The 17,569-nt window shown below is 35.4% G+C and overlaps 1 long non-coding RNA gene across 8 annotated transcripts in view; it reads right to left on the bottom strand.

Annotated features, from left to right (window-relative positions):
- Positions 1-675: 675 nt before the first annotated feature.
- LOC118351967 (uncharacterized) overlaps positions 676-17,569 on the bottom strand; it is an 839,933-nt gene continuing 823,039 nt past the window's right edge. For 5 of the 8 annotated variants that reach the window (XR_007404911.1, XR_007404916.1, XR_007404912.1 and 2 more), the window contains 3 exons: positions 16,531-16,703; positions 14,840-14,912; positions 676-3,043 (listed from right to left, as the gene is read on the bottom strand). This is a non-coding gene — a long non-coding RNA (uncharacterized LOC118351967). The remainder of the gene's footprint in view (positions 3,044-14,839; positions 14,913-16,530; positions 16,704-17,569) is intronic. The other 3 variants (XR_007404914.1, XR_007404913.1, XR_007404915.1) reach the window with 3 other exon arrangements.

Genomic DNA, 17,569 nt, shown 5'->3' with positions numbered 1-17,569 from the left:
GCTATCTTGTTAGGAACTATTTTTACACCTGACTTCGAGAAAGTCATTTGTCCTAGGTACTTTGACATTCTGATTCCTGGGGCAAACTTTAATAGACATTTCAAGCAAGGCTTGATTATAAAACAATCTACAACCCATTAGTTGTAGCTATATTAAACCCGTAGCAATCAATCCCAATGCCTGGGTCAACTAAATGAGGTAGAAGGAGTGAATTGCCTGAAACTATGGGTTATTGGAAATCTCACTGATAGGAAACATCAGGAAAATGAATGCTCATCTTCTTAACATTTACTAGGATGAGAATCTTTCGTACGAATTTATTTTGCTCTGGCTTTGTAAAGGTGAATCAGCTGATATTCTCTGATATATATTTTAAACTGCTTCAGAAAAGTGATTGAAAAATGTTAGCCAGTGTGCAATTTTTAAAAGTTAGGCTACCAGAATCATTTAACTGATGTGGTTTGTGGCATTCTAAATTAAAAACATATTTTGGTCCTATTTTTTTTTTAATTTTTATTTATTTATGATAGAGAGAGAGAGAGAGAGGCAGAGACACAGGCAGAGGGAGAAGCAGGCTCCATGCACCGGGAGCCCGACGTGGGATTCGATCCCGGGTCTCCAGGATCGCGCCCTGGGCCAAAGGCAGGCGCCAAACCGCTGCGCCACCCAGGGATCCCTGGTCCTATTTTGTATTTTTGGCCAAAATTTTTTAGTTCATTAAACCCAATTCTTAATATCTTCTATTTTTGTCATTCAATGGAATAAATTTTGTTTGCTGCTGTTTATCCCAGCAAGTGTGAAACCAGTCCCCATAGTGAGTCTACCATTGGAGTCAGAGCCATAGGCAGGATGAGCTTGTTCAAAGCTGTGATCACTCTTATCTGCCTCCCCAGAGCAAAAGGCAGAGGCCTCTTTCCCAACAGTCCCCATCCTAGCCACTCCTTGGTGGACATAAATAACATATTTGTCACGATTCTCATAATGGAAAAGATAAAAGGTATTTTTTTCCAAAGATTTTATTTATTTATTCATGAGAAACACAGAGGCAGAGACATAGGCAGAGGGAGAAGCAGGCTCCCTGTGGGGAGCCTGAAGTGGGACTCGATCCCAGGATTCTGGGATCATGCCCTGAGCTGAAGTGAGACGCTCAAACACTAAGCCACCGAGGCATCCTGATAAAAGCTATTTTTGTCTTACTTTTACATTTATAATTAGAGAATTATTGATGGATATATGATGTTTGTGCAATTTTCAATAATATCCAATCAAATATAAATATGTATAATCAATCAGTAAATTAGTTCACTTTTCAATAGATATAAACATTCTTAGTCCTTTTATGATATCTGACACTTTAAATAATTAATCATAAGATTGATGGTTCCACATGGAAATTTCCATGTGTCAATTGATAATTCTCACAATCTCAAGGCAGTTACTATGAATCTCCTTCATAGGAGAAGAAATACCTACATCACTTCCTTCTCTCCCTTTCCCTTCTCCTGTGGATAACTTTCATTGTCTGAATCCAAAATACATCAGAAAAGGAGATTAATTCAGTAGAGTGTCGACAAAGTATTATTAAAGTGCAAGGTAGAGAAGCAAGGTTGGATCTACAGAAAACAAGAAGAGAATGTTCAGTATTTAGTGAGCCTTATCTCAAATATTACAATGACTCTTCATCATTTCACTAGCTGAAAATTTGAACCTCAGCTTTCTGAGAACATGCAGCTAATCAGTGGTAAAGCTAGGGGTTAGGCTCCTAATCATCTAATTCAAACTTTTGCTGCTTTTATTATGTGTGTCCTTCATAAGCAATCATGTGCCTTACAAAATCCTGGATATTTCTTTTATAAACAAGTACATTTATAACCTCAGACCTCAACAATGATGATTTCACATTAAGAATACATTGAAACAAAAATAAAAAAATAAAAAAAAGAATACATTGAAACTTGCAACCACTGACCAAACCACTCCCTTTACACAGCCTATCCTTCTAATTTACAAAAAAAAAAAAAAAGAAAAAAAAAAAAAGGTCTGGTTTTAACCCCTACTTAAATATGTATATATATCTCCCATCACACTAAAAGCTACATTGTACATTTCAAGATCTGAGCTTGTTTTGTTTTGCTTATCCTGCTTCATTGCTTAAAAAAAAAAGGCTGTAGTATTATTTGCATTTGTCCTGTTCATTTTCAGTCATCCCCTAGTCCTACATCTCCTTGGCATTTAACACAAGGTGCAGTTCAGCCCATTAGATTGAGAACTGTGTCTTCATCTTGGAGACCAAAGCAAGAAGCAAGAATACCCCCTTTAACTGCTTACATTTCTGTATTAGGACAGAAGCAAACGAAAAGAATTTCAGACAAGAATAAAGGACAAGCCATGAAGCTAGCAAAATTAAGTGAGAGAATTAGCATTCCAATATCATCCACTTATTTGTTCCATAGAAAGAATATGGAACTGACGTCAAGAAAACTATTCTCAAACTAAATATGCTACTAATTACTACTTCCTTTTTTCCCCCCCATGTTTCTCACTGCCTTTGATCAGATCTGTCCAAAATGATTCAACATTTATGGAATAAACGAATTTAAGTTTATGCAGCAGGCTTCTTTTCTTCTGTAGTGAGTTTTTTTTTTTTTTTTTTTTTCTGCAGGCTTCTCAGCAGCTGGTTTCTTGGTAGCTGCAGCCTTTTTTCCCACCAGAGGTTTCTTCTGCTTCTTAATGCCAACAGCCTTCTTTCTTCCCCACCACGGGAATTGCTACTTCCTGTATGAACTGGCCAATCACTTGACCTCAGTGGACCTTGGTTTCCACTGATGTTGAACTGTTAAAGGAATATTATAGATCCTCACAGGGTTCTATTGGGATAAAAGAAGATTAGAGATGTAACAAATTAATAAAATTATAAGGAAGAGTTCTTAAGAATTATTGATCATATTCATTATTGCCTATTTTCTTCTTGGACTATTTATTTTTCTGTTGGCATGATACTTGTTTTATTTTTTTCAAAAGATGTTGGCTTCTGTGGAGTACTCTGTGTTGAAGAGAGAGAGATGGGAAGGAGAGAGTGGGGGTAGGGTGAAAGAAAAAGGGGAGGGAGAGAAGGAGAGAGAGTTATTTCTAGGTTCCAGCACGTAACACAAATTTATGACCTAATTTATTTATTATTGAAAATGTATTATTAAATTGAATGAGCAGAGCACATACGTTGCTATTGCTGGAGGCAATCATAAGTCACATTCTGACAGGTTACATGTATTTAATGCAACTATTTATTTTTTATACATGAGAAATGAATAATTTCTTTAGTAATTGTCAAATTATACACTTCCTGAAATGCATGGAATCTTCTTAGGGAAATACATTTACCAAAATGTCATGTGAATTTATGCATATTTCAAGGCAGATTCAGAGAAAATATGTAGAACAGCGTCCTAACTTCCTTTCCAAAGGGTGACATTAAAGGATAGCTTCAATTTTATTGTATTATTTTTGTACATGTTTTAAAATTGTTTAAATAAAATATACTCAAATGTAAAATAGAGGCTAAATATATAGTCCTACAGCTATTATGCAGTAATAAGGTAATGATTATTGTTTTCTTTTCTTTTCCCACTATTTTGGGGGTGGAGTGGGATAAATCTATTAATTTGGTTTCACAATTGCCTAAAGATATTTGATAACGACAAGGGATCTTTGTAGCATTCTAACTGTGCCCTGTGGGACTCATCAACTGACACTTGACCAGAAAAATTAGCATAACCCTTTTACCAAAAGTCAATAATCTGAAACCAAAAGTGAAAAATTAATTTACTTTCTGGAATGCCAGTGCTTGTAGGGGTGTGAAGTAATTTATAGCTAAATTTGACGACCTGGTATTTTCAGTGTCATAATATGAATTAGGAGGATAGGTGGTGTATTATATGGCAGATCCTGAGAAAAAAATTATTGTGAAGTAACTCTATTTTATCTCTGGTAATTTTTAGTCCCATAATACAAACCCTCAACATCCACTACCTCAGGGAATAAATTACTATTTAGTCTTTGGCATTCAGGCAAGAGAGGAGACTATTCTTCAGGGTAATATATTAGACCTGAGATTGAAATATTCTAAGAAATGTATTTTTTCACAAATTTATGTTTTCAAAGAAGTATTAAAAGTTCCGGGATTTTTTTTTCTCCCAGAGTCATTTGGAATACTATGTTGAGCTTCACTGAACCTCAGTCTCTTACTCATTTTAATGCCTATCCATAGACTGAGCATATCTCACACAGTGGCTCTGACAATGGATTCAAATGCATTTAAATACATAGCATGTCCTTCCTATCTCACTTTCCATCCTTGTCATAAAATCTTATAGTCCATTGTTAATTTTTTTTTATTTTTATAGACTTTTAGGCATTATAATTCCTTTTCTTAACTATCTCTAAAACTTCTAGAAAGAATAATTAAAACAAATGCACAAGAGCTTACTTAAGTGGAATGTCAATGTGTAGCCAAGAAATGATTGAATTTCTCTCCCCACTTTGTGTGTTTACCTGTTAAACAATGGTACTATGGACCAGTGAAAATCTCAAAAATATTCATTGGTGTTTTGCAAATGTAAAATAGTTATATTTCAAGAATCATAGAATGGTTCTATGGTCCAAATCAGAGCAAACTTTTACTAGCAAGGTCATTTTAAATGAGGCAAAAAAGAATCTGTCCTTAAACAGTCCTCCCAGAGCTGGCTTGCTTTCTTCTTCTTTTTTTTTTTTTTTTTTTTTTTTTTTAAGATTTATTTATTTATTAGGGACAAAGAGAGAAAGGGGCAGAGACATAAACAGAGGGAGATGCAGGACTCCATCCCTGGACCCAGGATCATGACCTGAGCCAAAGGAAGATGCTTAACCACTGAGCCACCCAGGCATCCCTGGCTTTCTTGATTATATATTAATTTATTAATTTTTTAGGTATAATTGAGCACCTACTATGTACACTCAGATGCTGGAGAAGCAAAGAAAATCTGCTTTTGAAGACATTTATATATAAATAAATTATACTTCCATAAACATGAGAAAAACAAGGTATATTTGACTGCTATCGGAGAGAAATGGCAAATGAATTTGTGGATAGTCATAGGTTGAAAATATTTCATCTAGATAGGCAAACATGAGAAAGGAGTAGGATATGGGGGGAATAAAGGCAGAAGTAATAAAGTGAGGAAAGGCACAGAAGGTAAAAAGCATATATAAGAGAAAAGGAAAATAGGGAGGAATATGGCTTTAAATTTTATGATTTAGCTGGACTATTATTAGTAGCTCTGAATATGATGTTAAACAAGATATGGCTTGAATCTAGCCACCTGTGAAAAGCTATTTTCTTTCCTTCACAACTCTGGATGGCATGTTACTTTGTTTTGCATCACCAGAGGGGAAAATCAAGCACAATTTAATTTAACAAGTCTTTATTAGGAATTTACAATGGGCAGCACTCTATTAGGGTTACAGAACACATAAGCTAGAAGAAGTAAGACTAACATAGTGACATAACAATGAGCAGGCAAGAGTGAAAAAGAATCTACTCAGGATGCATACCCTAATTATGGCTGTTGGAATTTTCACTTTCATATTCTAAATCGCTAGTAGTTAACATCAGAAAAAAATTAGTTATATCAATGTATTATTTGAGTCTTGTGCATGAATGTATATTATTTGTTTAGCAAACACAGTTAGCATTAAATTTTATCTCAGCAAGTATGTTTGATGCCTTCCCAAACCTGTGAATTAAAAGGAACTTAAGCATCACCAAGGAAAAGTAACCTTACCAGGTTGGCTCTGTCAGCATTTGCTGTTTGAACACTGATACGCAGGAAGGCTCCCCAGACCAGTGCTCCTTATACTCATGTATATCATCAACTTGGTACGTAACATTCTTGCAAGGTGCTTGCTGAAAACACAGCTCCTATGTTCCCTGCCTTGGATTCTCATTCAGAGAGAAGAATCCTTAGCAGAAGAATCCAGAAGTTCTGGAATCCAGAGATTTTGCTGGAGGTGGTCTGCAGACCATAATTTGAGAAACACAACCTTAAAACTCAGTGTATGTAGACAATGTCCCACCACCGTGCAAGCAGTAAACTACCTATCAGGGACTCAACAGTAAAATTATCTATCTACATGTTTGAAAGTAAAAATGATAACATTAGTGACTTCTATCTAAAATTCCTCTTTAACTCTTATGTATTATTTGTAAGATAGCAGATAAGGTTCCATCTCCTCTGATGGTAATGATGGATAAGGAGTCCCTGGAGTCCTGGCTTGTGAATGGTTCTGGGGCTGATGAGTTTTTTCTTGAAGAAAAAGATGTTATAGTCAGTCTTGTCTGCAATGAAGGCAGAAATGTATGTACCAAGTGGGGTGAAATCCCTGTGTCTTTACTTTCCTAAGATGTGCTTTACATTTCTTTGTGTTTAGCCATTTATATTTTCTTGTCTTCTGAGACTTGGCAGTGGTTTCTTCTTTTTTCAGAGTTGATCTTCTCTCACTCTTTTACTTGTCTTTCCTCTTTGCCTAGAAACACGTTTGCTCTTAATGCAGTAATACAGCCACCTCTCAGCCCGATTGTTTGGCTTCCCTTGATGGGCAATCTATATGGAGAGTCCCACCTTGTCCAATACCTATCCCCCGCCACCCCTGCCCACAGCAGGGCTCTCTTCTCCCTGTCCCTTCTCTGTTTGTGAACATTCCTCCCCAGTCTTAAAGGATCTTTAAGACTTTAAGTTTTAAAGGTCAGGAGATGAGGTGTTGTTAGAGGTTTGAACTGATATTCTAGGGGAGGAGTTCAAGGTACCAGGACTGAGGCGAGTGTAACTGTCAGAGGTGGATTTTTGCTATGTGGGGCTTGGTGTGAGCAAGTTAGGTAGTGAGTGTCAGCCCTGTGCTGGTTTTTTCAGGTGGTCAAGTGTTTATGCTGGTTGGGGGAGAGAGTGGGTGAGGGAAATGGTATCTATTAGCCCCTTTGTTCCTGGAGCAGTCTCCTGGAGATTCTTGCCTCTCAGAGTCAGCTCTGCAATGAATGAATAATCCCTCTCCCTTCCCCGGGGCATTTTTCAAATTGCTGCTTCTGCACCTTATCTCCACTGGCTGTTTTTCCTGCTATCTCTTTAGAGGTGGGGGCTTGACTTCCTGACATCCTCAAGGTTCCCCCTGAGCCTACCTTGCTGATTTTTAAAATTCCAAGCTTTAAATTATGCTGATTCTAATAACTCACAAAGTTCAGCCCCTCTTGCTTTCAAAGCTAAATGTTATAGGAGTTTGCCTACACTGTGCAGGTTTCCCAGTGTGATTCTCTCCTTGCAGATTCTCAGTCTGTTTCTCTCCCTTCTTTATACACTCCTCACCCCAGATCACTATGGTCCATTTCACTCCCGAACTGTTTCTCCACCTTCCTACCTTCTGTGATGTGGTCTCTTTTCTACCTTTAGTTGTGGAGTTTGCTTTGCCACATTTTGGGTCATTTTACACTGATGTGTTATCTAGTTCTGCCATCTTCTCATCCTCCTCTGAAGATTTTTTAATAAAAATTATCACCGGAAATATTATTTCCACAAATTTCCATTACTCTGATCCAAGACATGAGGCAAAACTAAGCATTACTTACTGATGTGGGATTCAGAATTCAGAGGTGGGTATAGAATATAGGATCAGAGGTGAATAAAATGCATTAGGGCAATTTAAAAATAATGAAAAGAAAAACAAAGAAGAAGGTTGATGAAGTGATTTATTTCCACTATTGGCTAAACTTATGCAAATAACTGAAAACTTTATCAGCTGGTGAATATTTTACTCAATATATGTTTTAGAATTGATGTGATATATTTATAGAGTAACTTTTCTAAGAAGTATTCTAAAGCCATATTGAAAAGAAGCTATTAGCAAAACATTCTAAGCAAATACAAATGAAATAAGAATTCTCTGAGGAATTATAAAGAGGTTAGAAAGAAGTATAAAATTACCCCAAATTTTCAGAATATTAGTCTGAAGGTAAAGGCCACACTTCTATTCCTAAATTAAGGCTTTTAAGTTTGCTTTTACTGCAACTTTGTTATGGGTAGCCATTTTTTCACTGAATCTATATAGATTTTAGAAACAATATTTAAAAAATAATATAATTCTCAAAGTAATTTGATAACTATATATTTAAATAATTGAAAATACAGTGCATTTTAAGATGAGTGGTACTGCGCATAAGTAAAAATGTATTTAATTTTAGCTAATTCATTCCACTGATTCTATCTCTATATATTTTCACCATTCAATAAAATGTGATATTTGATTTAGAAAAATCCTATGAAAACAGATAACACTGCTGAGCTTTGTTGGCATAGCATTTGCTTATGAGAAAATAGCCAGACCCTTTTAAAACTTCATAATAACAATAATCTCACCTCCAATGGTGGTTATTAAACTTATGAAAATGTATACCATAAATATCACTAACTGGGAAAGACTGCATCTTGAAACCCTTAATGTTTAAATCAATAGTAGTAATATAAATGTTTTTATGATTGAAAAAAAGTAATTCAAACTATAGTGCCTGTAAGATTCATAATAAAAAAGAAGTGTATAGTTCAACCTAGAAGTATCACATGGTGAACATTTTAAAAATATGCCTAGTTCAAATTAAAATTATCATTATCATTTTCAGAGGCAGGCAGGAAGGACAAGAGAATATTACCCATTGCTTTCTTCACTTGTCATTAATAAGCATTATGCTTTTCATAATTTCAATAGACCCAAAGAGAGTACAATAAAATATATTTTATTTCATTTTGAAGTGAAAATAAAACCATCTCATTAAGAAAATCACGTTATAATGACTAGAGAACAACTGCGCCTACATAACTTTATTGGGAGCAAAGGCTATCCTTAATAGACACAAAGTAAGTACATTACTAAAGTGATGAATTTTCTGTCATACATTTTTAATTAAAGCCAATGTTGTCACTAAAAAAGATACTTCTTTTTTCACTAACTATGAGTATCAAAGGCTCTTGGGATAAAGAATCATAGAAAAAAGAAGGATGTTCATGATTTTATGAGCATTACTATAGAATTATATAGCTAAAAAAGATATGGGGGCTGGGGGGCTGTTCTTTTTATTTTTGTCACTTCTACCTGTGATCACTTCTGCCTATGAAGGGACTTTAGTATTTTCGGGAAATTTTTTTTTTTTTTTTTTTTTTTTTTTTTGCTTAATTTAGGTTGTTAGACAAACCTCTTGTTCTTTAGAAGGCATCCTGATATTAATCATCCTGTCATTAAGCCTTAGGGAAATTCCAAAGAAATTGCCCTGTTATTTACCTACAAAATTTATAAAAAGGAAGAGTCTTCAATCTGATCAAAATTTTCTTGTCAATGAGGAGAAAGATGAATCCAATTTGCTTTTAGGCATTTAATTTTCACCCACCTCAATATAAATATTTTTCCCTCTGCTTCACTGAGGTATAATTGACAAGTAAATTGTAAGATATGTCAAGTATACAAGGTGATGAATTGATATATGTATACATTGTGAAAGGATTTCCCCAATAATTTAATTAACAGATCCATCACCTCTATGCTTATATGTTTATTTATTAATCAGTAAGAACATTTCACTTTTACTTGCAGCATTTTTTTGTTAGTGAATCTTCTGATACTTTATTATCTTTTAAATTTTAATTCCAGTGTGGCTAACATACAGTACTATATTAGTTTCAGGCATACAATATAGTGATTCAACACTTCCATATATATATGGAATATATATATAAAATAATTTAAAGATTTATCTATTTAAGAGAGAGAGAAAAAGAACACACATGGGAGGAGGGGCAGAGGGAGAGAAATTCTCAAGTAGACTCGCCTGCAAATATGGAGCCCGACACATGGCTTAACCTTAAGACCCTGAGTTCATGACTCAAGCTGAAATCAAGAGTTGATGCTCAACTGGCTGAGCCTCATAAGTGCCCCTCAACACTTCCATATATTATTTAGTGCTCATCAAGATAAGTGTATTTACCTCTCTTCCAGTAACCATCTCTTCTCTATAGTTGAATCTGTTTTTTTTTTAATCCTTTGCTCATTTGTTTTATTTATTTCTTTTATTTATTTATTCAAGAGTGATACACAGAGAGTGAGGCAGAGACAGAGGCACAGGGAGAAGCAGGCTCCCTGCAGAGAGCCTGATGCAGGACTCCATCCCAGGACCCCAGGATAACAACTTGAGTTAAAGGTTGAGCCTGTGGCTCAACCACGAGCCAGCCCAGGTGCCCCTTTTTGTTTTGTTTCTTAAATTCCACACATGAATCACATGAATGAGATCATATGGTATTTGTATTTCTTTGACTGATTTATTTTGCTTAGCATGATACTCTCTAGATCCATCCATGTTGTTGCAAATGGCAAGATGTCATTCTTTTTAAAGTCTGAATAGTTTTTCATTATATATATATATTTTTTTTTTTCCAGTAAATACACAGATATCCTCCACAACTTCTTTATCCATCCATGCATTTCTGGACACTTGCTATTGTAAATAATGCTACAATAAAAAATGGGTGCACATACCCTTCAAATTAGTGCTTTTGCATTTTTTGGGGTAAATAAAGTGATTTATTGGATGTGATTACTGGATCATAGGGTAGTTCTATTTAACATTTCTTCTAGAGTTAGCTTAGCGGTCATGAATTTCTTTACCTTTTGTATGGAAAACTCTATCCTGGGACACTGGGGTGGCTCAGTGGTTGAGCATCTGCCTTTGACTCAGGGTGTGATCCTGATATTCTGGAATGGAGTCCCGCATTGGGCTCCCCATGAGGAGCTTGCTTCTCCCTCTGCCTCTCTCTGCCTCTCTGTTTGTCTCTTATGAATAAATAAATAAAATATTTTTTAAAAACCTCAAAAACTCTATCCTTCTATTCTGAATGATAGCCTGCTGGATAGAATATTACTGGCTGCAGCTTTTTTCCTTTCAGCAGGTTAAATATGTCATGCCACTCCCTTCTGGCCTACAAAGTCCCTGCTGAAACATAAGCTGATAGCTTTCTGGGGTTTCCTTTGTATGTAACTGTTTTCTTTTGCTGGTTTTAAAATTCTCTCTTTATCATTATTCTTTGCCATTTCCATTACTATGTGTCTTGGTGTGGACTTCTTTGGGTTGATTTTTTGGGGGACTCTTAGTGCCTCCTGAATCTGGATTTTTGTTTCCATCCCCACATTAGGGAAGCTTTTGTCTATAATTTCTTCAAATAAATTTTCTTCTTCTTTCCCTTGATCCCTACAATTCCAATGGGATTATGTTTGATGTTGTCACTGTTTCCATTAATCTATTCTCCTGTTTTATTATTATTTTTTTCTTTCTCTTATTTAGCTTGATTGCTTTCTATTACTCTCTCCTACTTGATGCTGATTGGTTCTGCTACTTCTTAGCAGAAGAAGAATAACCAACTTATTCCCTCTGGTGTGTTTTTAATTTCAGTTACTGAATTCTTCATCTCCGACTGTTCTTTTTTATGTTTTCTATCTCTTTATGTAGAGTCTTATTGAGATCCTCCACTCTTTTCTCAAACCCAGTGAATCTCTTTATGACCATTGTTTTAAATTCTCTCAAGCATATTACTTATTTCTGTTTCCATTTAGGTCTCTTGCTGTGATTTTTCTCTTGCTCTTTCATTTGGGACATATTTCTCTCTCTCCTCATTTTGTCTAAGTCTGTTTTTATGTGTTAGGAAAGTCAGATATATCTTCTGCTATTGCAAGTAGTGGCTTTATGAGGATGATATCCTGAGGTGCCTTGAAGTGTAATATCCCTTGTTCACTTGGACTTGGCCCTTCAGGGGTGTCTGTTATGCATGTTTAGCTGAGCCACATTTGCCTTCAGTCCAGTCATCTGCAAATGTCTCTCTTTGCCTGTTGTGGGTAGGGTTAGGTCCAAAGAAGAGTGCACAGGTGGGGTGTACTTTTAGCAAGCTATGGAGATGAGTATGCTGTGCTCATTCTCACAAGTGTCCATGTATCCAGGCTGGGGAACAGGGGAGGAAAATGGGCCTACTAGATCTTTTGTTCTTACAGAAGTCTCCCAAAGATCCCTGCCTCTCCAGCACAGGCTGAGGTTAGTAAACACATCTCCTTCCCATATGACTCAGGCTTTTTCCAAAGTGCTGCTTCTATGCTACATCTCAACAGGCCTGTTTGTTGTGCTGTGTCTTTAAGATTGGGACTCAGTTTCCCATTGCTCTCCAGGATCTTCCAGGGCCAAACTGTCTGATTTTCAAAGTTCTAGGAGGTAGAGTCCCCCTGATTGTAAGAACTTGCAAAGTTAAATCCCTTTGGTTTAGACAGCCAGATGTTATGAGGATTCATCTCCCAGTGTGGGTCTCCTATGCCTGGCAGGGGTCAGCTTCTCTCCTTTCTCTATGCCTACAGTGTTCTTCCCTCCTGCAGACAAGTCTAGCAGGTCTGATTTGGTTCCTATGTGTCTACACTTACTATCATTTTCAATGTGGCTACTTTTCTACCTTTAGCTGTTCTGTGACTTTGGCTCATTTTCTACATTATTTACACTGATATAGGTGTTTTCTAGTGATATCCATGGGATGATTTGAGTTCAGGGTGCTACTACTCCACCAAATTTCCCAGAATCCAGTAAGTCTTAATTTATAGCTGAGGTTGTGGTATAATTTTTAAAATATCAGAATTTTTTTTTTTTTAATCTATGCTTAGTCTCAGCTGACTGTTAGAGGTAATACTTCATCTACAATGAGGCAAAGTGGCTAATATAGGGAAGTATATTAGAAAGGTTGTTTAGTTACTGCTAGAGTTTTAGAGCAGTTAACTGGGAATTCATGTGAATTTTCTTTAGAAATCCTGTGAGAACATGGTTTAAAAAGTAATTAAATGAAAATTAGTTTACCTCAATTCATTTGAAATGAGCAAAAGATCACCATAATCCGGGAAGTTATGTAAACACTAAGTGTTATTAGAAAAATTTGTATGAGTTACTTCTATAGAATAAATAACACATCTTAAACCAGATTTTAAAAAGTGGTTCATTAATTAAAAAAAAAAAAAAAAAAAAAAGATTTTTTTGAAACCACCAAATCTCATAGCCTGCAAATAGGGAATGGCTATCAACAAAAAATGGGTTGTCCAATATAACAAAAATACAGGCTAATAGTTAAATTTGGATTTTATATTTCAGGACATACTTATACTAACAACAGCAACAAAAAAAATCAATGATGGATGTTCTGTATATTTTTTGGCAACCCAGAAACCCTGTATGAAAGCCTTTTCTCATTATAAAACAGAAACAACAGATACCTGACTTTTTCCAGCATTACAGATAATGTTAAAAACAGCAGCAATCACACAGAAAACCACATTTCTCAGCAATCAGGATGAATTAACATGCATGTTTTAAGCTTTACTCACATATTCTACTAGAGAACCCAGATGGCGGAAGAAGTCTCAATAACTCTAAACCTATGTAGGATTCATTGCTTTAAGTCACATACCAAAATTACAAAATTCTTTGTAGTTTTATTTCTTGAAGACGTAATTCATATATAAATGGGTTTACATTAATATAAAATAATGCTCTAAATTATATCTAAATAAAACAGTGTCCTACCCAGAAGTATCATTTTTATCCTGATTTTTCTTTTTTCTTTGCCTTGACACACTTGCAAGGGTATCTATGCTCTAATTGGCATTAGACATGGAATTCTGGAAATCTGCCTCAGATAGCCTCACTGTTTAATCAATTTTCTAAGCCAATAATCTGGGAGCAAGCTTTTCCTATTTTTCTATACTTTTCATATCCCTAGTCATACTCATAATATTTTCATGTCATTTATCACTTTTATATTCCCAGCTCCTCATAATTTCTTGTCTAGCTATCTACAAAAGCATTTTAATGGTTACTCTGTTTTATTTCTCTTTTTGTTCCAATACAACTTCCATATTGGAACCAGAAATATTTCTATAAACAGAAAATGTATTATTATATTAATATATTACTTCCCCGCTTAAATACTTCAGTGACTTTCCTTTATTTTCAAGTACATACCCCTTAGTTGAGTTATAAATTCTGTCATGGTCAAAGTGTAGTTCCTTTAGCCTTTTCCTCTTTAAATTACATTTACTTGTCTTTCAACTCATCTCCTCCATATGGATCCTTCCTTGATTTCATGAGAATGACCTGTTTGCATCTTCTATGGCCTCATTGAACCATCTACATAAACTGTCTTGGAGGTCTTCTTATTTGCTCTGTATTGCAATTATTCCTACTAAAATGTCAGTCACTCCTATTTGACCCAAAAGCTTTCAGAGCAGAATATGTCTTTTAACTCAATATATGCCTAGTATGGTGTTTGGAACATGGCAATCACTCAATAAATGCTTATAGGATGACTATATATGTGAACATCCTGTGTACTAATTCTAAATCAAACAGTAACTGGTAATCATCTTGGGGAAAATATTTAGTATACCTGGTTCTTTGTTTCTGAGCCATAAGATAAGGGATGGAGTCAAGAGTGGTCAGTAAAATCTTTTTTACTCCAGTATTCTCAACTATATTTAAGTTTGGTACTCATTTTTCTAACACATTGAATTTTTCTGAAATATAAATTTAATCAAGGGATGTATTTATTGTACATTTGCTACCCCTGTGGCAGTTCCAAAAGTACAATGGGAAGACATGAATGACATATCACTGTTCAGGTAGCATAATGATCAGAGACAAGGATCATTTATCATGCTTCAACTAGACCTTAAATTATGATGAAAATGCACTGAGACTCACTTCTGCTGATTTCATTAAAATGTAGTCATATCCTCGTGTGGCAGGCATTTCAGCTCAGACTCCCCACTGGCAACTTTGTAATATTAAAGGACAACAAAATGAGTCATGAATGATGAAAATAGACTTACAAATAATAGAATACCTAAAGGTGAAATATGTTCATTATTGTTTGTTTTTGAGTAAACAAAAGCAGCTATAGATGTTAATTTGTTTTAATTAAGTGGTTATTATGCATTTATATTATTCAAACATTTACTATAACCAGTTAGTTACCGTTTATGTCCTGAAATGGATGTAGCCACAAAACAAACTATGTCAAGGCAGCGCAATTAGGTATATGTCATCCTATATTTACTGAACCAGGAACAGTGAAGAGAAAAAGGAACTCATGTGTTTTACTCATTCAAATTTTCCAATCTATGGAGGCCCAATTATGTGATGTATATTATATAAAATGCGAGATATACTACAGAAATAGAATTTCATCTCAGACATTAGCAGCTGACAATCTTGAATAATCCACATACCACTGATAAGGATAGAACTATGAATGAATTGTGTAATGGGTTCCATGAGAAGTAACTTTTTCTTTTGGTTTTAAGAGAAATATTTTAGGGGTGCCTGGGTGACACACTCAGTTAAAAGTGTGAGTCTTGACTTAGACTCAGGTCATGATCTCAGGGTTCTGAGATCCAGCTCTGTGTTGGGCTTCATGCTGGACATGGATTAAGATTTTCTTTCTCCTCTCCCTCTGCCCCTCCTCTTTCCCTTCACCCTGTGTTTTCTCTCTATAAAATATTATATATATATATTTACTCTTGAAAAGCAACTTCTATTGCTTTCATGAAAATATTTGACTGGAGTCTTTTCAAGTTTGCCAAGGACCAGAAAATGTAAAAAGAATTTCAAGTGCTGTTGAGGTCTTGGTTCCTTTTGAGAGTTTAATGAAAGATTATGAATTCTGAAGAAAAATGCTAACTGCATAAATAAACACATTCTTGCATGTAATTTGCACTCTGTACAAGAGATCTAAACAAGCTGAATGACCTACTTTAACAGAATGAGCAGTACTTTAATGGAAGCAGGTCTCTACAGTGTTAAATTTCTCAATGAAATGGAATAAAAAAACAACTAGAAGTGATACTGAATCCATAGGGGTAGGATGGGTGAGTTTGTAAATTGGCTTTGGGTTAAACTAATTCATGGCAATTAATGAAAGAATATAATAGAGTTGTTTTTGAAGATATTAGAAAAAAAACACAAAAATTACATTTACCTTACTAATTTACAGAAGAGGCAATTATTTTTGTAAGCTGTATATTGACCACTATAACTCTTATGCCACTTTATAAAAAAGACTAAAATAGAAAAATAGCTTCACCTGCAATCTCAAATTATAAGGGAGTCACATTCCCATAGCAACTCTCACTACTTACTAGGCATTGACACATTTTTGATGATATGATGCTGTTCCTTAAATATTTAATGGATATTAAGGCTGGTTAATAATTCTGAAAAATCACTGAAGGTGTCTACATGCAATTTGATTTATTCTATCTTCCACTGAGAATGTCCTGGAAAGATCTTATTTAGCAAATCAGTTCCAGACTCAGGACCTAGATAACACTTAACTTTCCTAGATAACATAAGAATTTTTCCAAAGCTTCAAACAGATAACATTGTTCACTTACTGTGCTCCCACAGACTCAAGTCACACAATCACACTATAATTCATTCTGCTCGAATTCTGTAGTCAATATCTTCTGCTAGATTATGACTCCATTACAGCAGGAACTGAGTCTCATTCATCTATGTTACTTCAGCCACAATGCTTGTCAAGGAGGTGAGCACTCACATTGGTTTGCTGAATCAAAACACATTATTTAATTTAATAGCTTTCCTCTCCAAATGTAAGCACATTATCAGTGGGTGTTAAGAATATGTACCCTTTCTTATTAAATTCTAAGAAGCTTTATCAGCAAAGCAGCCATGTTTATCTTACCTACTGAAAACCCAACACTGGTCACGGTGCCTGGTACATTGCAAGTGATCAATAAGTAAGTTCTGAATGAAGATTGAACAAATTAGTTCAAAGGAGCATGAAGAATAACTCAGGAATATATTACTCAAAGGAAACATTTTAAAAAAATGTAAGTAAGAGTAAGATTTTTCTTTCAATTGACAGAGTTCCACAGTATTTATTAATCCTGTAGGCAGGGTCTGGGGATGCACAAAGTTCAGCATATAGTCCTTTACATCACAGCCATTACAGAGCAATAAGGGAAGAAGCAAAGTTATTTTGGTGAAGAGCGCCCTGGGAGAACTAGAAGCTTTCTTTAAGATGTGAAAAGTGCAGAGAATTCCAAAAAGAAGTGGGTATCTGAAACCACGACTCACTACTACCCACAGATACTGGGCTCTTTGAAGTATAGTGTACTCTAGTATTTCTTAGCTTAAAAATTAAATGGAATACAATTTAACCCTTTTTACCCCCAGTCATCTTTCATGTTCTCCTGCCACTCTTTACTAAAGTGTCACTTTATCAGCAGGGCCTTTTCTAATTGCCCTAGCCCCCTGCACTTTCGACTCCCTTCCCTGCTTCCACAGCATTTACTTCCATTTGAAAAGCTATATATTGTGCTCACTTGTTCAGTATCTGTCTCCTTTTCCAGTACAATGAAAGCTCTTTGAAAGCAGGGACCATTGTCTAGAGTGGACTGGACTGGCTGG

This window comes from Canis lupus, chromosome 22 (assembly GCF_003254725.2).
Source record: "Canis lupus dingo isolate Sandy chromosome 22, ASM325472v2, whole genome shotgun sequence".
Taxonomy (NCBI): Eukaryota; Metazoa; Chordata; class Mammalia; order Carnivora; family Canidae; genus Canis; species Canis lupus.
This window is presented reverse-complemented; position numbering and strand designations above follow the sequence as displayed.